Raw genomic sequence first — 24039 nt, 5'->3', positions numbered from 1 at the left:
GTGTGTTGTCCTTCGAATAAGTGAAAGTTAGTGTAAGTAGTTTCTACGTGTAGGGACTGTTGACCCTAGCAGTTTGGGCCTTTAGTCATTAGAACTTAAAAAAGAGCACTAGCGGAAGGAATTGATAAGATCAAGCTTCTGCAGAACAACTGGAACTAATGGAAAAAAAAGCAGCTATGGTTACACAATTTGAGCACTTTACTGCAGAAGTGCCTTGTTCGCACAGTAGTAAATACTGCCCTTACCATAATCGTAGCTGACGTATACAGCTCCCAACGTGAAACATGAAGAGTACGACCACCTTTCGCATGAAGCGACCATTTTGAACTGAAATACGTTTCCTAACTCAAAACCACTCCTTCTGTGATAATTATTGATAATATTTGATCGAGATGACAAGAAAATATTAAATGGATGTAGCAGATACAATGTAGCCCCACAACCGCAAATCATTCTCATACTAACACAGTTGCCAACAAAGGTGTACGACGTTGTGAGTCCTTGACTACGTTAGTGGCAAGAAGATTCCGTTTCCTTAGCAGGAATTCTTCACGAACGGATGCGGATGCATTGCAGTCCGAATGACAGGTATGGCGGTATGCCTACATGTCTAAAAAGAGCAGAAAACCTAATTGTTAACCCTTTGAGTAATATTCCCACGTCTGTGACTCGTATCATGGTTAAAGCCCATGTATTACCACTGTTCGTGCTTACCTACATCATCAAATAACAGCAGAAACGGAGAGAAATACTTTCGGAGTATACGCCTTGATATTTGAATTCATTTTTGGATGTAGCAGATTTTATTTTTCAACAAAGCTATTGTTTCTATTTCCAGACAACATTTCATATCCTTCTTACTTCTGCGCAGCAGTTATTTTGCTGCCCACATGGGAAACCACGCCTACGACTACCACCGTCTCATTTCCTGACCTAATACATTCTGCATAGCCTTACGTAATTTTACTGCTGCTCATTACCCTTTTATTAAAGGCTATACATCAAGGAAAGAGAAATAACATCTACATGCAATGTTTACCGTGATGCAATCAAAAAATTGTGCTTATAAAAGTGCTCAGAACCGCTGAACGAGCCTTTCAATTTGCAGCACACTCCAGACCGAGTGAAACAAAATAATATTAAGAGGAGCAAGTTGACCATAGCGAGCGTCCGGAGGGTTTGATGTAGTGCCGTGAAGTTGGACCAGTTTCAATCGAATTTAGTTCCTGATAGAACAAAATGTGATCTTGATACAAAAGCATCAGTGTACTCATATGGGAGCTCCTTCCGACGTGTAATTGATAGAATACCTGGTCACGTTAGGTAACGTTTCGCTTGCGACCATCACTGATTTTAATTTCAGCCCATTCCTTGATGACGCACATTTTTTCATTGTTTCCGGCCTCAGATAATTCCTAAAGCGTTATATCGTGTGTTAGTCACACCGTAAGTTAGACACCCATAAAGCTCTGGCTTGCTTTAGAGCATCAAATTGAGCAGCGATTCGAAAATACAAAAGACCACTTCTGAAGAAGGGCCTGCTGGCAGCAGCACTGTGGGCAGTATCAATGCCCATGTTTTACGTCACAAGATACAGAAGTGATTTATATACATTTCGAAAAATTCATTTACTGAATGCTTTCGAGTCTGGTAGCGTATGGGAAGGGTGTTTTTGTCATGATGAAAAGTCGCGTAACGCAGATTTCACTAGTTTCGTTGGATTTGAGAATGGGAGTCAGTTTCTGGGTAGTCGAGTGATGTGATCATGGTCAAGACCGACTGCTATTTTCACACCACGGTGGCTGCAGCAGCGTTCCTGTTTCGTCAACACAAACACCACGTGTCTGGGCCCACTGCTCATGACGTCACATGCTGCGAGTGGCAGTGTCAAGAGGGCGCAGTGTTTTTTCAACATGTTACTCAAGTAATAAGTCAAATAGATTACATGGATATTATAAGTGGGACAGAAACCTTAATTTATCTTTCATTGCTTATTTGTGGGCTGACTTAAATGAACAACAGCATCGTTTAATATTTTGCCTAATGATTGTCAAGAATCACTGTTAAGAAAGAAACGACAAAGCATTTTAACGAAGTTTATATTTTTGTGTGTCAGATAACTGAAAAAAATATTCTTTTATTTTGTCAGTCGTTGTTTCTCCACTGAATTGTAAATGGTTCTCTCTATAAAACGCATGGTAACGTCACAAGGGCGACAGTCGCAATGCAGTCGCAGTGGAATCGAGAGAGTAGGGTGCGCGTGGTTGCACTGATTGAGCATGGCAACTACTCGGCATCGGAAGCTGGAGAAAAGTGTGGAGTACCGTCAAGAACAGCTAGACGCTGGTGGAAAGACTACCAGGAAAGGGGCTATATAGGGCGGAAAAGAGGAAGTGGCCGGCGCCGTGTGTCTACTGCAGCAGATGATCATCGTGTTTTGGAGAATATACGTGCTAATCCATTCCTCAGTTGCCGTGGCCTGAAAGAGCTATCTCAGTTTCCCGGCAGCGGAAAGACTGTTGCGAGGAGACTGAAAGACGCCGGATTATATTGTCGGAGAGCTGCTGTAAAGCAGTCATTGACCGACTATCAGAGGATTGACCGCATGGCTTTTGCCGCACAACATATCGACTTTGACTGGAGCAGAGTCATCTTTTCGGATGAAAAAATATTTTCTTCCTGTAGCGACGCCCCTGTTCAGGTGACACACGAAATTTTCTCTATAAAGTTATTAGTTTATGCTGTTAGTGACATTACATTTGTAGTAAGCACAAAATAATAAATATAAACAGTTCCCTATATCATGATTTTAGTAGTTCATCCCTCATCTGATAAGTAATTGTAACCCCTGAATTTGTGAATATTTGCATTAACACGCAAATGTTTTTTGCGTTAGGTATACCGCCCACGAGGACAACGCTTCCAGCCAATGTATATTAACGAAAGACAAAGAAGTGGACGGTTCTCTGTAGCTGTATGGGGCTATATTTCGGCTCATGGGGCAGGTCCTCTCTGGAGAATAGAAGGAATTCTCAACGGAGAGGCCTACATTAACATACTGAATGCCATTATGAAGCCGAGTGCTGAAATGCTGTACCCAGACGGTGAAATATATCTTCTGCAGGTGTGAACAGTGGACGTGTGGAACAATTAAGAGTATTTCCGGTTTCTCCTACGATTTATTCATTACTTTGATAGGCTCTACTTCTTATCGAAGCGACTAATCTACTTTGTCCAACGTATAATTTTGATATCTCCACCTTGCTTTGATATTGATGGCCGTGAAATATAGCTTTCCCGGGCATCATCTTAGTCTCTTTCTTAGTGCCTCGTTCGATAATTGTATGTGTAAGGAAGACGCCGTGTATAAAAAACTGATATACATAAATTTTCCTACTTACCTTTTCTCTTCTTAGGCTTCTCTCCACAGTTACTTCTTACACGACTCTGCGATTCGTTTCTATCTCCGTCTACCTTGTTTTGGTCATTTTCCACAACATTCAGTATCCTGTTACCTGTAGGCGGATTATACTTTATTTTTTCAGATTCAGTCTTTCACTTCCAAAGAAAAGAGTACTCCACATCGTCCATTTTGCAGTGTGTTTCTATGTTTCTATCACTTGTATGTTTACTTGAAAGAATATTATTCGTAAACATAAATGGTTTGCTAGCACTTTTATTCGCTTTACTTTTGTTAAGCATCTATTTCTCTCTCATTCTGGTCCTGGCGTGGCTGAAGTGCTATACTTTTAATGCCATCAGTTTTTATTGCTGTGTTCCTATGTTTATTACTTTTTCTCATTGCCATTACCATTGGTGGTTGTTCTTACATTCCAGTGTTATTATCTTCTCGATTTTCGGGTAATACCTGCAAAATGTTGTTCATTTTGTTTCTAAATCTGGAATGATTAGGAAATTGTTAACAAATGTGATGCAGCGTATCTTTTCACAATTGAATTTAACTTTTAATGTTAACTGTTCCGTTGTTTGTATTGCTTCTGTAATATATATACACGGTGTTAAGGAAAGTGGTTTTCCATACTTTGCGAGTCGGTAGTATGGACTAAAACAAGACAAACTGCATATCGTAAGAGCTACACGCACTTCTTCTGTACAAGAAAAGTGTTTTAAGTAGAAAGACAGATGTTTTTCACAGTGGTAAAGGTGAGGAAGTGCTCATTGCTCTTAAGATAATCATTTCAGACTCATTGCTCTTGTTTACTGAATATGTTTGTCTTATTTCTGTCCATCCTATCAGCTCTCGAAATATGGATTTCTTGTTTTTAATACCCTATATTCGAAGCAGATATGTAGACAAAGGACGTCCTCGCTTACTCATTTCCAGACGTCATATTCCCATTTTATTCCATTTGTATTGATTATTGAGCTAATCAACTCAATCCAGGCCAGTTTTTTATAATAGTAAAATTATACCTTCCATTTCGAACCATTCCTAAATCAATGAAGGCATTATTTCTTTATCGGTTCATTTCTTCTCTTTTAACTAGCAGCACATACGAACCTGTAACTGATTTGGTTGTTCTTACTTTGTTCCCGAATTGGCCTGCCCCAATAAACCGATCTATATTTCCTTTTATTAAAATAGTACGATATTCGTACGTTTCTTGGAGGCATGCTGTACTTTTCACTGTTGACTGCCTTGACTGATTTTTCTCTTAAAGTTAAGCATGAGATAAAATATACTTTACAGTACTTTACTAACATTACAGTCATGATCTATAACATTTCCCCCAAGGTATACACTCTTTTTCTCCAGGTCACTTCTCGTAACTTAGAATATAACTGCGCAGTAAAGTCCACATGTAAAATTAAAATGTGTTCAACGTCTTCGTAAGTGCATTTCCTCACCTCCTGGCATGGGTGAATGATAACACATCTGTCAAACAGGAGAGACGAGGCCTGTATCACCAAATCCCAGGTCGTTCGCGCTGGTTTCTGCCAGCCACTTTGACATTGGAAGTGCGTGGTGACGGGGCTAGGAATCGGAGAGTGAACGTACTGGTGACGTAGTTTGAGGTTCCTTGTGTCTCAACCTAAAGCCGCTCACCCTAGTGTGCTTTCTGTCAGGAAATATCGTCCCCGAAAAGTGGACAGGATGGTTTTCTCATCCTTTGAAATTGTGTGATAGCCGGATCAGCACGTTTCCAGGATAGTACACAGTTGTTCATGGGTTCGAGATTTGTTTCTTGTATATCTTTTTCATTATTCATCCTTTACATTCAGTTTTGATATCAGCTGGCAACTGCCCGCATTGCCTTGATTAAAAATTATATGACAAAGAAACAAACTGTTTTCATGTTTAATATTCCGTAGGTGCATGCAAATATATGAATTGGGTTACGATTTGCAGATTTCTTGATCTTAGTCATAACAACAACGTTGCATACACGAATTGTTCTTGAGCAATGAGCATTACATAAAGATACGTACTCGTAGTGATATTTAGTTCTCACTAATATGAAGGGAAGATTATTTTATTAACATTCCTGAAATCAGCCATTTACCTCAACTGCAGGCGTTTACTCCGAGCGCGGGGCCGCGTTGGCACGAGGTGTGAACAGGTGACGTCAGCGGCCACGGCCGCCTTCCGTAAATGCAACACACTGAGCGAACGAGCACGTGTAAAGTCCGTAGAGAATATCTCACTATAAAACAGATTTTTTTCTTCTATATATCTTTGACAGTGGATGTACAGAAGAAAGAATTCTATAGTGAAGGCAATCAATCGTTTTGAATAAGCGAAGCAGATTAGCTTTACAACCATGCAACGAGTCTAACAGTTCAACAGACTGCTGCACTGTATTGAACAACCTACACTCGACCTCATCATTACCAAAGCATAGGAGTGGTCTCGCGGTTCTAGGCGCTTCAGTCTGGAACCGCGCGACTGCTACGGCCGCAGGTTCGAATCCTGCCTCGGGCATGGATGTGTGTGGTGTCCTTAGGTTCGTTAGGTTTAAGTAGTTCTAAGTTCTAGGGGACTGATGACCTCAGATATAAAGTCCCATAGTGCTCAGAGCCATTTGAACCATATTCCGAAAGAAGGCCTACCTGTGTGTTACAACTGGCGCCTTAAACTGTATTACCATTCGCTCTGTATCCTGATCTCCGTCCCAGCACCCTCCCCTTGTCAGCATAGGTTTTTGTCAACAGCTATCAGCAAAGTATTTTGGACTGTGGAATCCTCCGAATGATTTATAGACCTGTAGCTTAGACTACACAGCCATTGCAGTTGTCGAATTTTTTCACAGTATGGAAATTAAGTATTCATAGTATTAGAAGTACTGAATTTCGAAATTAATGGATGATCATTTCTTTACAGGATCGTAGCCCGATTCATAATAGCCTAGCAGTCCAGAACTGGTTCCAAGATCAGCAGAGAATAAAACTTCTTCCTTTCGTGCCAAAATCACCAGACCTCAACCCCATTGAAAATATGTGGGCGGAGGTTACGAGGTCGTTACCACCTGGGTCAAGGAATTCGGAAACTCTGTGGGAAAATATAGAGAATACATGGTGGGAGATCAACGATCATCTCAACCTCTCGAGGAATTTAGCCTTATCACTTCCCAGACGCCTTCGAGCAGTTATAGAAAACGAGGGAGGATGGGTAGGGTACTGAAAGAAAAATAAAGGTCAAACCAGTTGCGTGGTCCTAAAGTGTTCCGGAAACCTACTAAAGCTAAATGGTCCCTGTGTATTCTCATTAAATGTGTCACTGCGTGATTCTTCCACATAGCAACTACTAATTAAATTCTTTACTCAAGGAAATAAATAAACAAATGTATGCACAACGGATAAATGTTTGATTTTGTAGTATTAACCCCAAATTTGGTACACTGTTAATCACCTGACGGTGTTTAAAGAAAAAGCGTAAGTAACCGGAATCGTAACTGGACCTGCATAACAACTCCTCCTCCGTTCTACAATCTATTTCGTTTCATTCTGTCTTACTTTCATCTCTCAAAACATAATAACGGTATTACCAGTAACATACAGGATTAAATTCCCTAAAAGATGATCTTGTAACAGCTCATATAAAGATATTTCTACTTCCTATGGTTTCTTACGAAGATAACCATTGTCTCACCTACGGGAAGGAACGAAGGATAGCCCACAATGCTTGATTCATAATGTCACAGCCACACACTAGCACTCTTATTACCATTGGACAAAGCAATGATCGTATCTCAACGCGGACTAGTTCTAGAAAAATTCTGTAACTTCTTCAATCACTGTCTCATCCCAAAAACACCTCTCACTTATCGATGTGCCTCGATGTTAACTAAGTCTCGCGTGGTTGGAAAGTTCGCGCGGTCGCGATTCTGAAATTTACGTTTCGCTCATATTCGTGCGCGGCACGTTATTCCAACTGAAAAAAAACCTCCACAAGTTACTTAGACTGATTTCCTAATAATATCTCGAGACCATTAAATAATATACCATCCAAAACCTCCCTTCCAAAAGATACATAAATACACACACAGAACTTTTCACAATACTTACAGTTCGTGTATAGATTGCATAGCATGGCTACACGAATTACTGTTATGCTGGTTCCCCTTTATTTAATTCAGGAAACCGGTCTCACTGATTCCCACGTATCTTTCAAATCCTGTTGTTCTAAAAATCAGCTTCACACGTAAATTTCTACTGACTCATTTCACAAAACGTGACTTCTTATTCTTTCATATTAAATTAGCAACCTTTCCTTCATCCATGAATTTCAGAAACCCGTCAAAATACAAATTGAAACACATGCAAGCTACAAATGGCTTCTTTGAAAATTAATTTTTTCAGATCAAAATTAAGAACATTACTTTCTACCATGAATTTCTCGTAGCAGCTCGATTAGTTGAAGCCACGAGTTAATATGTTCCTGCACTTCCAGATCAGATTTTGATACAAACTAACCAAAATCATGAATTGAAATTGACCATTACTAAAAAATTATGGTAAATCAACACATTCCTACTTATAAACTAATGGTTCCGAGCACTCACAAATGGTTCAAATGGCTCTGAGCACTATGGGACGTAACTTCTCAGGTCACCAGTCCCCTAGAACCTAGAACTACTTACACCTAACTAACCTAAGGACATCACACACATCCATGCCCGAGGCAGGATTCGAACCTGCGACCGTAGCGGTCACGCGGTTCCAGACTGAAGCGCCTAGAACCGCACGGCCTCGCCGGCCGTCCTCTCAACCCAGTCGACGTATATTTAGGATACGATAAGTGGGAAAAGTGGGTTTTCATACATTATACCAAAATAATAAACTCATTCAGTTACTCTGATCAATTTCCTTAACACAGCAGGTTGATTCAATAAAAATTAACAGCTCAGATCGAGCGTCTGATAACACATACCTGATACCTGACGTAGCAAGGTATTCCAGCAATTACATGTGGATAGTAATTCCTGTGTGAATATGCTGATATTTTTGTAGTGACAGCGCCTTTGGGTTATCGGGAAGTAAATTCGGAGGAATATGGCCAAATTAAGGGCGCTGCGTTGACAGTGCCCACGCTCAGTATGAAGAGCCTGCTGCTCTTCCTGTTATTTTGTTTCTTTCGTTCTGAGCTGTACCACGAAGTAAAGTTCTCATCCGCTAAGCGATTTTCGCTTCTATTCGAAAAGCTTCTTGAGTAACCCCGCAGTGAACATTACATAGAGATGATACTTATACTTTTTGAAATATGGACATACTTCTAAGGATAACGAACTGTAGTCGAAACTAAACCAGATGATGCTGAAGGAATTAGGGTATGACATGCGACAGTGAGAGTGGTAACCATTGTTTGCTATGTGGGAAGCAAGACACCTGAGGCCTTCAGTTGTAACTTGTATGTCAAATGCAATAACAAGAAATCCTTTTTGATGGGGTAAGGATGCTAAAATGATATATGTCTGAGGTTCAGGAAACATTATCTGAAAGTATATGACAGGCTTCATGCTATTATGTAATGTCGCTTGCTTTCAGTAAACATATAGATAACCCATAGCAGGGCTTTCTCGTCATCCGAATCACATCAGTGGGAATAGCCATCAGAGGGTTATTACTAAATTGTAGGCACATGGCCAAAAATTTGAAGAGCAGAATCTCTCGCGACAGATTGGATGTCTGGATCCTATCATGAAATATTCAGGCTACAAAAACACGTTCTTCTTGCTGTCAGCGTGGTCCTGACTGCAACGTTGTAAGCATCACTTGGCAATCCTGTAGGCATAACAATGATTTGCAGCTGTGGGACAGATTTATTCTGCTAAATTCGCCTGACGTTTTCTTGTCTTCTCTATGAAATATTCTGAATATTTTGTGAATACAAGGTCATTTCATGCAGAAGCTACCCCTTGTCTCATATTTCATTTTGCGAGTTTATCAGTTATATACTGCAGCCGCGATTGTGGCAATGAGAGTGTTTATGCTGGAATTCCTTGGCAGCGTAGTTGTAGTGACTTTATAAAATGGTAGTTGCCTCCGAAAGCTGTTCCAGGTTTGCTGCAAACGATGTATCAATTCCTTTCAGTAAATTTTAAATCAGGTGATACCTGTCACATGTAAGTGTGTCCTAACAAGTTCGCAGAGGTTGCCATGATCGTAGACCTAACTGATCTTAAGTCACATCAAAATTACTGACAAAATTACTGAACAGATTCGAAGCATCTGTAAGAGTCACGAATTTGTACTTTTTTTAATCAACTTGGTCTGAAACAAGAGGGAAAAAACTACAGGGACAATGACTAAGTTTGTCAGTATACATTATCTGTGGTAGATCTGGAGGTGAAAACGTACGAAAAAGTACAGCTGCGCTTTTGCGAACTGCTTTTTTATTTTCGCATCAATAGTGTTGTGAACCCACCATCTGGTATCGATGCATTACATTAGCATCCATTATATATAATCATTTTGATAGTACACCGGATATTATAGATGAGTAGGACACAAGACGGGACGTATATAATGTCCGTTTGACGTCAACAGTGTGTAACATTTTACTTTTTTTGAATAGGACAATGTTGCTCTCCAATCATTTTAGATTAGTTACAATAAGCTTAAGCTGCAAGAGAATTCGCTTGTATTTTTCAATATGTGATCTGTTATCGGTTTGAAGGTCTTCCATTACATCGGCAACTTAGTGCAGCTCCTCCGAGGGCTCTCTGGAGTAGGGTGCAGATAGCAATGTGAAAGCCGCGAGCTTCATACTGTTAGTGCGATTGGGACTTGGTATACTCTTGACGACGTTTAGCACCTGTGCGGTCAGTAACCCAATTTCAAAATTCATGTTGAGTAATCCTGCTCCATTCAAATAATATTGTCTTTTTATATTGATAAGTAATCTGGATAGTCGTCACGTTCATGTGCCATCTACATCGCAAATTTAATGTTACGATCCTAACAAGTAACCTGCAATACGTTTTGTATTTCATAATCGGAACTATCTGCATTAACCGTCATCAGAGCAGTGTCAGGGAACAGACTGCAGCACTGCCTTGGTAGCTACTTGGAGACCTGCTTGAGTCGTGTTCTAAGGTTCACATTATATTACACTAGCGAGAAGTATCGACTTTTCCTTTTTTCTGCAAACATCCAGAACTAAATTCAGTAACAAAATGCTAAGAAGATTTTGCATTGTGCCAACTCAATGATCAACCTATTTTTATAGATTTTTATTTTCACAGCCATTCTCGTTCTGCATTGCAATAAACTTCATTCATCATTTGCTTGTTCTTGTTACGATTATTATTGTCATTCTCTCACTCGCAAGAGTTTTCACATCCCTATTTGCTATCGATGCACATGAAGAATGGCTATGAAAGAAGGGAATACTGAATGTTACGTTATGCAGAATACACTCATTTACTTCTACTTCTCGTGATCAACGCTACAGGAGAAAAGAGATACATAAAGTTGACAATGGAGGACAGATATGCTGGCACAACTCTGCAACTATTCCTGTTGTTTTAACACAGCGTTACCAGATAAACAGGTGCTGCGGAATCGAAAATGTAGTACGGACTTTGCCACAGTAGCAGAGAGCTGCTAATTTCGGACCATGACCGTGGATTACCCTTCGGTCAGCTGCTGGTTAGAGTGTTGCAACTGTAAATGGATGACTTTGTTTGATAGTCTTGTGCTGATGTTGTCTGAATAAATTATGCCATTGGATAAAAAACGGTTTAGTTTTGAGACCTAACCCTCGAGGGGAGAAGGCACAGTGGTCTGCTTCATGAATTCCAAGCAAAAAACACAAACAATACAGGAAGGGTTCAAACAACTACTTTCATGCAGAGACACGCATTTGGAACCTGTTCATCTTTAAGGGCCAAACAAGAGCGTAACATTACGGAAACAATAATCAAGCTACTTAGTATATAATAGAGCATACAGATTTCAAGGAGGAAACGTATGAAGACGCATACTTTCTCGTTATCCATATGTCTGGTATATCTTTCGCGTTAACGAAAGTAATATCCCGTTTTACCTCTTCTTACGTGTCAAATGAAATGAATGCCATGAGGAATCGAATATTTGTTGACTGAGTCTCTTCTTGCTTCCATCCCTACCAACATATTTCTTCATTGTCGTGGTAATCATGACATTCTATACGTTGCTGCAAAAGATTGCACGTGGATACATTCGACATCGAGGAGCAAAGCGTTTAATATCTTACATTATATTCCGTTCAAATACGCTTCCGATGTATTTTTACTTCGATTGAATTTTGAGGTGATTACGAACGTTACGGAAAATTATCTCACATGCTTTACGCTGAATGAGGAACACTGAACCATCCGTTTTGCTTTCCCAACGTTGAAATGATATGTCAGCGTCAACAGCCTTCTTCCACGCCGGAGGGTGAAACGTGTATCATTCTGGATTAATGATGATTGAAAGCCTCAAATGTATACATAGCCCACAAGGCGACGTCAGAAACTGTCAGGGGAGAACGCCGCAGGAAAACCGAACGTGCACGCGCGTCTCCCCTCTGAAGAACCGCATCGGAGAATCACGGCAAGCATTTCGCTGAAGAGCTGCCTCGTAAGAGAGGCGAGAATTGGCACCGTCGTAGCAAGTATTTGTCAACACTGTGATAGAGCATTTACTTCCGGGTGTAGCCCGGCATTACTTCGCTAAATTCACTTGACATTCGTTTTCCACATCGAAGACTCATACGATATAATTCACTGTAAGATGAGACACCTATAAAGTGTATTTAATTTCTGGACTCCAAGAACGGCGTTCTTCACATACATAACACCTGTTTGTGGGTTTAAGGTTGCGTTTGGAGGCTCAGGCAATATCGCAATGACTATCGTGGGCTTGTTGCCGGCAGTGTGTCGTTAGCTCAGTGGAAAAAAAAAAAAAAAAATGGTTCCCTTGTGTGCTGCGATGCTTGGGCTATATGAGATTGCAGTTCCAATCTCGATGAAAGCTGCTGAGTACAACTTTTCAATTTTAATTAATGGAGTTGCAAACTGCTAGTAAAAATTCCTTATACGAAATCTGAACAATGCCTTTACACATCAATCTTCGTGCAATTTCAACTTAGTAAATTATGTTAATATCATGGATGTCTGCTTTCCGAATGCCAAGATGCTTCACTGTAAAATGGTTCCTGAAAAGATTCAAATTGACTGTCAACGATACGAATTTGAGCTTTGTTCGTCATATATCACTTCCGATCAACGTTAAATAGTTCATGAAACCATATATGGAACACCAAATGTGCAGTGTTCCTGCACTGCTACAGAGCATGCGTTGCAAGGTATTCACACAATTTATCACATAGACTTACCATAAGGAATGAAACAAGACTGTAATACACTTTACACCACAGACGCTCACTCTGGCTTGACGAAAACATCCGAATATTGGCCAAAAGTTGCACAAATAATTGACTTTGAAAGGAAAAGAAATGAGGTATGAAGCAGTTATTAATTGATCGAATGTAATGACGTGGTTTAATTTCGTCCCAGTCTATAAACTTAATTTCGGGCCATACTCCGCTCTCACCGATTAATGTAATATAATATCCGTTTACTAATCACGGCGTCTGTCTCCGTTCTTTTGAGTGTGAATGGAAATCGTAGAAATTATCTGTGGAGCAACATTTAATAATAAAGCGTTTTAAATCATCAGAAGCTATGAGCGGTAGCAGGCGCTTTCGATAAAGAACGGGGGAGTGCAACGCCGCAGCTGTCGCCACGGCCACTGCCGGTAGCCAGCAAGTGGATCCCGGAGCTTTGCCGATTATGGCGTCCAGAGGAGGACAGTCTGCAGGAAACCTGCCGCAAAATGGTTACTTGACAAAATTTTGATATCGGTGTGTCAGAAAGCGAAATAGATTGAATCTGCGCTACTATTACATTCACGTGTTCAGTATTCAGGCAGAAGAGGCTATAAAAATATTTTATGCCAGCTGCTCTCGATCCACTGACACTATGAACAGAAACAACGCACGCTACCGCTAGACCACAGGTGCAATCAGCCTATAGTTTCTCCATCATGGGACAAGTTTTCCTCTAGGAAGTGCCGCAGTCTACAGTGTTGCCAGATTGTGCAGCTTACCGGACTTAGAGAAATAGCGAGGTGGCCAGTTTTATTGTCCCATGTCGCGATCGGCGCGGACTTAGCCTCTGAAGCGGCCGGCCGCCGGTCAAGTTTTATGTCAAAGAGTGTACATAATGGATGTACGAGAACAGATCGTAGACGCGTGGTTGACGATATATGGAGATTTCAGTCTGGGCGTGGGTCGTGCGCGGGTAGCCAAATGGTAAGGAGACCGCTCAGGATATCCGGGAAATCCGAGCCCTGGTCCGGCACAAATTTTCACCGTCGTCATGCCACTCGGCAGCTGATGTTGTCATTATTAGCAATTGCGAATATACACTACTGGCCATTAAAATTGATACACCAAGAAGAAATGCAGATAATAAACAGGTATTTATCGGGCAAATATATTATATTAGAACTGGCATGTGATTACATTTTCATGCAATTTGGGTGCACAGATCCTGAGAAATCAGTACCCAGAACAACCACCTCTGGCCGTAATAACGGCCTTCATATGCCTGGGCATTGGGTTTAACACAGATTGGGTGACGTGTACAGGTACAGCTGCCCATGCAGCTTCAACACGATACCACAGTTCATCAAGAGTAGTGACTGGCGTATTGTGACGAGCCAGTTGCTCGGCCATCATTGACCAGACGTTTTCAATTGGTGAGACATCTGGAGAATGTGCTAGCCAGGGCAGCAGTCGAACATTTTCTGTATCCAGAAAGGCCCGTATAGGACCTGCAACGTGCGGTCGTGCATTATCCTGCTGAAATGAAGTGTTTCTCAGGGATCGAATGAACGGTAGAGCCACGGGTCGTAACACATCTGAAATGTAACGTCCACTATTCAGAGTGCCGTCAATGCTAACAAGAGGTGACCGAGACGTGTAACCAATGGCACCCCATACCAGCACGCCGGGTGTTACGCCAGTATGTTGATGACATATACACGCTTCCAATGTGCGTTCACCGCGATGTCGCCAAACACGGATGCGACCATCATGATGCTGCAAACAGAACCTGTTTTCATCCGAAAAAATGACGTTTTGCCATTCGTGCACTCAGGTTCCTCGTTGAGTTAACCATCACAGGCGCTCCTGTCTGTGATGCAGCGTCAAGGGTAACCGCAGCCATGGTCCCCGAGCTGATAGTCCATGCTGCTGCAAACGTCGTCGAACTGTTCGTGCAGATGGTTGTTGTCTTGCAAACGTACCCATCTGTTGACTCAGGGATCGAGACGTGGCTGCACAATCCGTTACAGCCATGAGGATAAGATGTCTGTCATCTCGACTGCTAGTGATACGAGGCCTTTGGGATCCAGCACGGCGTTCCGTATTTACCCTCCTGAACCCACCGATTCCATATTCTGCTAACAGTCATTGGATCTCGACCAACGCGAGCAGCAATGTCGCGATACGATAAACCGCAATGGCGATAGGCTATAATCCGACCTTTATCAAAGTCGGAAACGTGATGGTATGCAATTTTTCCTCCTTACACGAAGCATCACAACGACATTTCACCAGGCAACGGCGATCAACTGCTGTTTTTGATGAGAAATCGGTTGGAAACTTTCCTCACGTCAGCACGTTGTAGGTGTCGCCACTGGCGCCAACCTTGTATGAATGCTCTGAAAACCTAATCATTTGCATATCACAGCATCTTCCTGTCTGTTAAATTTCGCTTCTGTAGCATGTCATCTGCGTGGTGTAGCAATTTTAATGGCCAGAGTGTATCGGTGGCGTGTCACTGTTTTCAACAGTACCATGTAGAACATACCCTCGCCCGTAGAACAGGTTCTGGATGTCCGTGTGGTACAGCCACCACACCAACATCGACGCATTATGCGAACAGCTGTGGCCGACCGAAGATCTTCCAGGGACGAAATCGGCGCACTTGTTGTGCAGCACGATTAAGATCCCCTGTGGCGCTCACCACTCATGCCATCACGCCGCCAAGCGTGGCTGCTGTCGTGTGGTGGAGGGTGGAATGGCGCTCCAGTGATAGAGTGGACTCTGTCCGTACGGGAATGAAGTCCTACCCCAGGGTTCATGGTACGGGGTGTCCTAGGCTGCAGCTTGCTTTCACATCTGGTATTTCTGCAGGGTAAAGCGAACAATTCCCGCTTTATTGCCAGGGATGTTCTCCGCATGCTACTCCAATTTCTTCGAGAGGAGGATGATGTGCTCCGTCAGGAGAACAGTGCACGGCGAGGTACGGCTGCCGAGACGCAACGTGACCTTCGTGGTGTGCAACACCTATCCTGACCAGCAAAGATCGCCAGATCTCTTGCGAACTGAACATGTATGGCACACGATGAAGCGGGAAGCTGTTTATGCTCCCGAGAGACAGCCCTTTTGCATGTCATAAATATATCGCATGTAACATTTTCACGCATGCTGCCTCTGGATCATGGGGTCCCAGGTTAGATTCCGGCCGGGTTGGGGATTTTCTCTGCCCGGGGACTGAGGTGTTTGTGTTTTCCTCATCATTTCATACTCCTCATCATTCGTGCCAGTGGCTACATTGGATTGTGAAAAAATTGGGACTTTATACGGGCGCTGATGACCGCGCAGTTGAGCGCCCCACAAACCAAACATCATTATTATTTTCACGCATAATACGGAAAAAGGAGAAGAGAATATTGTCATCGGGGTTTGAACCAGGACCCTGTGTATGTTGATGCAACGCTATACAAACTTCCCCACGGGACGTACACATACTCGATACTCACAGTTATGCTTTTCTGTGCCGGCCGGGGTGGCAAGCGGTTGTAGGCGCTACAGTCTGGAACCGCGCGACCACTACGGTCACAGCCGCGCGGCATTAGCCGAGCGGTCTTGGGCGCTGCAGTCATGGACTGTGCGGCTAGTCCCGGCGGAGGTTCGAGTCCTCCCTCGGGCATGGGTGTGTGTGTTTGTCCTTAGCATAATTTAGGTTAAGTAGTGTGTAAGCTTAGCAGCCAAGTCCCATAAGAATTCAAACATACTACGGTCGCAGGTTCGAATCCTGCCTCGGGCATGTCCTTAGGTTAGTTAGATTTAAGTAGTTCTAAGTCCTAGGGGACTGGTGACCACAGAAGTTAAGTCCCATAGTGCTCAGAGCCATTTGAACCATTTGCTTTTCTGTGGCGCGTAAATCTGGTCTTACTTTTAATTCCCGTTTACGTCCGTTCTGCTGGAAGAAAGCACATAGTTTGAACTAAATCGAAGTTTTGGTTGATACTCTGTCGTCATTTAGTGATTGGTACAGGTCTGAGTGTCGGACATTTGGAGGTCTGGGTGTGAGCTGCAATTATACACACGTTAGAAACCATTTCTTTACGAATTAGTAGAGCTTGTGTCTCTGAATCAGATTTATTTTACGATCATTTATGTCTCTTGGTAAGTTACTGACGCTTCGGTTGCAAAACTATGATAGCTATTTCGTTACCGAAGTACAAACTTAATTCAAAAGAAACATTGATCTTACTGTTGGTTTTGTCGCTTGAGGCTCTAGTATCGTTCCAATCGTCAGACGATGACTTCACAGCAGCAAGTTGGTTTGTTACTCTGTGGTAACTCGCTGACGTTAGCCGTATTAACATAGGCTGCGACTTTTATCGAGGCAGCCCGTTTGTGTATGACGTTTGGTGCTGAGTGCTGGTCAGCGCTGTGTGACGTGGCGTGACGCGACTGAACTGTGGGGGTTGGGGGGGGGGGGGGTCATTGGGGCAGCTCCTTGGTGTAGCACCTGGCCTGCCAGGATTAGCACCGTAAGCTGACGGCGATTCTGCCGCGGCATTGCGCGTGCTTTCGCAACTTTCCGTCCTCGCTGGATGCGTAAGCCGCTTCTGAGAGTTTGCACGCGGCACCAGCGCGGCGAGGGTAGCTAGCTCCTGGCGTTCACAGCCTATTGTGACGTCGGTTGTTATTCGTTACGTCACATACAAAAAAATTACATATGTATATATTTTTAATTTATCAGCATGCTTCTTTCTCTCAGGGATTTTGTCTTTTCTTATCACTTTTACTTACGTGCATAAGTAAATATGAAACGGGTTCTTGAAGGGCCTCAGTTATTCATGTACCAACTTTGGATTTTGAACGTGGTGACTGAAATATAGTTGCCGTTAACTGAGTTGAATGTAATTTTGTTAATTTCTATTTATTGATTGCAAAGCAAGGCTTGAGAAAATTTCGATTTTTGCCGTGGAGCGGCCAAGATAAATCTTACTGAACTCATGGAATCTGTATAATTTAAAACCATGCACTTTAACGTAAATGAATTATCTGTTGCAATTTAAAAAGGTTCTTATAACGATATCTCTCGCATTTACAGTTACTGTTAACACCGAAAAATAAATTAATACTTCGGTGCGTAATGGCCGACCAGAGGCTGCATCGGAAGATGAGCTTCTCGCAGCGCAAATTACTGAAAAATGCTTATCAAAAATAATTAGCCACTGCGAGCATTTTAGGTGACAACTATTACAAAGAAATTCATTTTGTAATTATAATAAGTTTATTTTAGCAATAACTGCGAATAACTTACATAAAATATGTGTAGCCGCTCAATGGCTGCCTTCCGTATAGCGAAACAAAACAGTGTGTGTCCCATGAAATACGACCTTCCTCCTTGGCCGTACAATCGCGTCTCTTTCGATCCTTTTGTCATAGACATTAAATAGAGATGCTATCAGTGCATATCAGTTGTTTCAAGAACATTAACTATATCTTTTACACTAATTCGTAAAATACGTAAACTACGATTTACAACCGCTAAAAATGTCAACATTTATGTGACGTACCGTCACACTATCACACCCTAAACCACACCTATACTACTGTGTACTGCGCTACGATACGGAGGGGCGGCGGTCGCTCAGAAGGGAGACTACGTAAACCGGCCACCTCAGCAAGCTGTGACGGAATTTCAGGTAGATTTTATCTTGAATGTGCCGCAGAATTAGGACCTTTCCGACGACATGTTTATCTAGAATCTCATGTACAGCCACCAGTCCCGTGCGACTGGAAAAGGTAAAGGGTAAAATATCGGATACGTAGAATTATGCACAATAATATCGCTGACGTTGGTCTGTTAGAGGATCGTGGCGTATTATGAGTTCATAAATTACGGCGGTCCTGGAGGAAAACGAGCTTCTCCCACACGATCATTATCGATTCAGAAAAAGAACGGCTTGCTTAATTTATACACGAAGTCCGGTAAGCAGTAGATGAAGGTTAAAAAGGACGTTCCTTTTTCCCGGATCTCCGGAAGTTAACATGCACAACGTAACCGAGCGAGGTGGCGCAGTGGTTAGCACACTGGACTCGCATTCGGGAGGACGACGGTTCAATCCCACGTCCCGCCATCCTGATTTAGGTTTTCCGTGATTTCCCTAAATCGCTTCAGGCAAATGCCGGGATGGTTCCTCTCAAAGGGCACGGCCGACTTCCTTCCCTAATCCGATGAGACCGATGACCTCGCTGTTTGGTCTCTTCCCCCCAAACAATCCAATGCAATCCATGGACAACGTGCTGCACTAGTCACCGATCACACGGAGCTTCACCGCAATTATGGGATAGGCCAGAGGAATGTTTGACTTCCAGAGCCCGCTACGTCGTACTAAACCGCGAATCGTCAACATCCAAATAAACAGCGCGTACGCCTACAGGAAACGAAATAGACCCGCTTACGTTCTCAGTATTGTTAAACCATTTATCACATAGCATCAGAAGGACTATAAGGTACATGGGTTGGACAAAAATACGGAAGAACGGCGAGCAGTGCATGCTTTAATATAATACACGGAGGTGAGAAAAGCCATGGGATACGTCCTAATATGGTGTCGCACCTCGTTTTGCCCGGCGTAGTGAAGTAACTCGAAGATTCGTTGGAAGTCCCTGCAGAAACACTGACCCATGCTGCCTCTACAGCCGTCCATAATTGCAAAACTGTTGCCGGCGCAGGGTTTTGTGCACGAACTGAGCTCTCGAGTATGTCCCACGAATGTTCAATGGACGGGAAATCTGGGTGGCCAGATAATTCGCACAAATTCTCCAGAATATTCGTCATGCCCTGTGACATGCCACATCGTTGTGCTGGAAAATGAAGTCCATGATTAGCTGCAAATGGTCTCCAAGTAGCCGAAATTAACCACTCTGTCAATGATCGGGCCGGCTGGACCAGAGGACCCAGTCCATTCCATGTAAACGCAGTCCACACCATTATGGACTCACCACCTACTTGCACAGTGCCTTGTTGACAGCTGGTATCCACTACTTCGTGGAGTCTGCGGCACACTCGAAGCCTACCATCAGCTCTTACCTACTGAAACTGGGACTCATCCGACAAGGCAACGGTTTTCAAGTCGTCTAGCGTCCAACTGATATGGTCACGAGCCCTGGCTGCAGGCTATGTCGTGCTGTTAGCAAAGGCACTCATGTCAGTCGTCTGCTGCCATAGCCTAATACGTTTGTCGTTCGTCCCACATTGATTTCTGCGGTTACTTCACGCAGATGTTGCTTGTCTGTTAGCACTGACAACTCTATGCAAATGCCGCTGCCCTCGGTAGTTAAGTGAAGGCCGTCGCCCATTGCGTTGTTCGTGGTGAGAGATAATGCCTGAAATTTTGTATTCTCGGTACGCTCTTGACACTGTGTATCTCGGAATATTGAATTCCCTAACGATTTGCGAAATGTAATGTCCCATGCGTGTAGCTCCAACTGCCATTCCGCGTTCAAAGTGTATTAATTCCCGTCGTGCAGACATAAGCATGTTGGAAACCTTTCCACACGAATCACCTGAGTGCAAATGAAATCTCCGCTAGTGCACCGCCGTTTTATACCTTGTACATTACCGCCACCGAGCGAGGTGACGCAGTGGCTAGCACACTGGACTCCCATTCGGGAGGACGACGGTTCAATCTCGCGTCCGGCCATCCTGATCTAGGTTTTCCGTGATTTCCGTAAATCGCTCCAGGAAAATGTCGGGATGGTTCCTTTGAAAGGGCACGGCCGATGTCCTTCCCCGTCCTTCTCTAATACGATGAGACCGATGACCTCGGAGTTTGGTCTATTCCCCGAAACAATCCAACCGCACACTACCGCCATCTGTATATGTGCATGTCTCCGTCCCGTGAGTTTTCACACGTCAGTGTATTTTCAAGTTTGTGACCTTGCTTGCACATAGGCATCTCCTTAAAAAGTATCTGTGTTGTTAATATAATTCAGCAACAATTAAGGGATTTTTTTGTCAAATTTTTTCTTAGTCTGGGCATAAGATACCCATCCCTCCTGCCCTATTTATAGCGCGCGTAATAGAAAAACGCCTTGGTATTGCCATGGTTAATGTACAGTGTGTTACTGCAAGAGTTAATTTTAGAACAAAACTAAATTTCTGTACTGTTAATAAATTTTCAAGAGTTCGGAAATTGCGCTTGTTTCGCATAATTATATCGTCTGACACGAAATTATTTTAATACGAAAAATTATTTCGGTCCCTTCAGCTTCATTTTAAGCTTTTTTACGGTATATGGAAATATCAATTTAAGATGTGTATATAATTTCGATCCGCAAAGGATTGTCCACCCTGTAGAGTATTCCAAATTACACCTGGGTAGACTGATATGCGGTGGAACATGAAAACAGCCTCTGCTGTGTGAGCGTGGAGAACCGCCTAAGCGTAGCGAAGCCTTGCACTGGCCGCGATGCTCTGCGCACGGCACCACTGGGTTGAGCGGACTTGGAGCGCCGGCCGCTACAGCTGTGTGGTGCGCACGGGCCGTTTCGCAATGAGATATGAGGACCAAGCCGCCGCTTTGCCGGCGCCTCGCCGGATAATTCGCCGGAAGCCAGGTGGTCCGCAGCACGTGCCGCTGACCTTCGCACCGCGCAGCGCCCCGTCCGAGGGTCCAGTGTTCGAATCTGTCAGCTCAGTTACCCTCGACTGCGACCTTTTCCGCGGATGGAAGTCCTGTTAAGGATGCTGACAACACAGAGAGTGAACTAGTATTTCGCTATCATGCGCCATCTGCGATAATGGATCTCAAGCATTCGGGACTGACCTTCGATCGCTGTATGTTGCAAGGCGCCCACCAGTTTGGTAGCAGATCCTCAGCAACCCGAAGTTTCCCTCGTCGTAGTCGCACGACAATGCGGGCTGTAGTCGCTTGCACTTAAGAGGTGGTGGCTGCAGTACTTGACCTGCGTATTGGTCCACTACCGCCCTCTAACGGAGGGAAAGACACTGAAGAAGAAGTGAAGACTGGAGAGTGGTTGCAGGAGAGTGAGGCAAGGCGAGGCGGACCCTGACCATGTCGGGGGAGCGAGAACCGCTTCTGCCGCGCGCTGGAGCTCGGCGCGGGCAGAACACACTGCGGTACTTTGGCTGTGGCGATGGCCACGACGCTACTTGTTCACGGTAAGCCGCACGCGTGTTTTGGCATATCTCGTCTCCCATACATGTAACGCTGTACTGGCGGCTTCTCCTGTTCCCCGACTCCCTCTAATACGGGATCTGCAATGTTTTATTATTTATTTTTTGGCTCTATACCTTTCAAGGGAGGGAAGTCATTACGTCAGTTGGCTGTTAATTGTGTAAACATTTTTCTGTGTAAGAAAGGGTCCAGTATCACTGCTTAAAACATTTATTAATTATTACGTCTACATCTACATGGATCCTCTGCAAATCACATTAAAGTGCCTGGCAGAGGGTTCATCGAACCACATTCACAATTCTCTATTACTCCAATCTCGTGTAGCGCGCGGAAAGAATGAACACCTATATCTTTCCGTACTACCTCTGATTTCCGTTATTTTATCGTGGTGATCGTTCCTCCCTATGTAGGTCGGTATCAACAAAATATTTTCGCATTCCGAGGAGAAACTTGACCGGTATTTCGTAAAAAAAACCTTTCTTTTAACGATTTCCAGCTCAAATCCTGTATCATTTCCGTGACACTGTCTCCAATATTTCGCGATAATACAAAACCTGCTGCCTTTCTTTGGACTTTTTGGATGTACCCCGTCAATCCTATGTGATAAGGAGCCCACACCGCGCAGCAGTAGTCTAAAAGAGGACGGACAAGCGTAGTGTAGGCAGTCTCCTTAGTAGGTCTGTTACATTTTCTAAGTGTTCTGCCGATAAAGCGCAGTCTTTGTTTAGCCTTCCGCACAACATTTTCTATGTGTTTCTTCCAACTGAAGTTGTTCGTAATTGTAATACCTACGTATTTCGTTGAATTTACGGATTTTAGATTAGACTGATTTATCGTGTAACCGAAGTTTAACGCGTTCCTTTTAGCACTCATGTGGATGACCTGACACTTTTCGTTATTTAGGGCCAACTGCCACTTTTTGCACCATTCAGATATGTTTTCTAAATCGTTTTGCAGTTTTTGATCTTCTGATGACTTTATTAGTCGATAAACGACAGCGTCATCAGCAAACAACCGAAGACGGCTGCTCAGATTGTCTCCCAAATCGTTTATATAGATAAGGAACAGCAAAGGGCCTATGAGACTACCTCGGGGAACGCCAGATATCACTTCTGTTTTACTCGATAACTTTCCGTAAATTACTACCAACTGTGACCTCTCTGACGGGAAATCACAAATCCAGTCACATAACTGAGACGATATTCCATAAGCACGCAATTTCACTACGAGCCGCTTGTGTGGTACAGTGTCAAAAGCCTTCCTGAAATCCAGAAATACGGAATCGATCTGAAATCCCTTGTCAATAGCAATCAAAACTTCATGTGAATAAAGATACTAGTTGTGTTTCATAGGAACGATGTTTTCTAAACCCATGTTGCCTGTGTGTCAATAGACAGTTTTCTTCGAGGTAATTCATAATGTTCGAACACAATATATGTTCTAAAATCCTGCTACATATCGACGTTAACGATATGGGCCTGTAATTAAGTGGAGTACTAATACGACGCCGGCACGGTAGCTCAGCGTGTTCGGTCAGAGGGTTAGCTGCCCTCTGTAATAAAAAAAAAAAACTGAGTTGATGGATCAACGACGAACTGAAACGCGTGTCTTGCGACGTCCGAAAACGAACAAAATGTTAAAATAAAAAAAAAGTCGGGTGGTAACGTGCTTGCCTCCGATGCAGCGGGTCCGGGTTCGACTCTCGGCCGGTTTGGAAATTTTGTCCGCTCGTGGACTGGGTTTTGTGTTGTCCTCATCATCATTTCATCCTTGTCATCGGCCGCAAGTCGCCCAATGTGGCGCCGACTGAAATAAGACTTGCACTTGGCGACCGAAACCGAATGGGACATCCAAGCCAACAGTGCCATACGATCATTTCATTTCGTTGTCCTCACCTATATGTAACATTTAGGGTAACTGTATCTGGTACCTGTTCTCGTTATATTTCACGTGAAATTCTAAAATATCGATTTCACGTCGATTTTGTACTTTTCTATACACTGTGGCGTAATATTTTGATAAAATATTGTAGAT

General features: G+C 43.2%; 1 protein-coding gene across 5 annotated transcripts in view; it reads left to right on the top strand.

Annotated features, from left to right (window-relative positions):
• Positions 1–24039, top strand: part of LOC124711163 (copper-transporting ATPase 1) — a 524020-nt gene that overhangs the window by 183936 nt on the left and 316045 nt on the right. Inside the window, exon 1 of one of the 5 annotated variants that reach the window (XM_047241078.1) lies at positions 21891–21989. The exons of the other annotated variants lie outside the window; for them this stretch is intronic. The gene's annotated coding sequence lies outside the window, so the exon portion shown is untranslated. Of the gene's footprint in view, positions 1–21890; positions 21990–24039 lie in introns of those variants that run through there. 5 annotated transcript variants of the gene reach the window in all.

The sequence above is a fragment of the Schistocerca piceifrons genome, chromosome 8 (genome assembly GCF_021461385.2).
Source record: "Schistocerca piceifrons isolate TAMUIC-IGC-003096 chromosome 8, iqSchPice1.1, whole genome shotgun sequence".
NCBI lineage: Eukaryota > Metazoa > Arthropoda > Insecta > Orthoptera > Acrididae > Schistocerca > Schistocerca piceifrons.
This window is presented reverse-complemented; position numbering and strand designations above follow the sequence as displayed.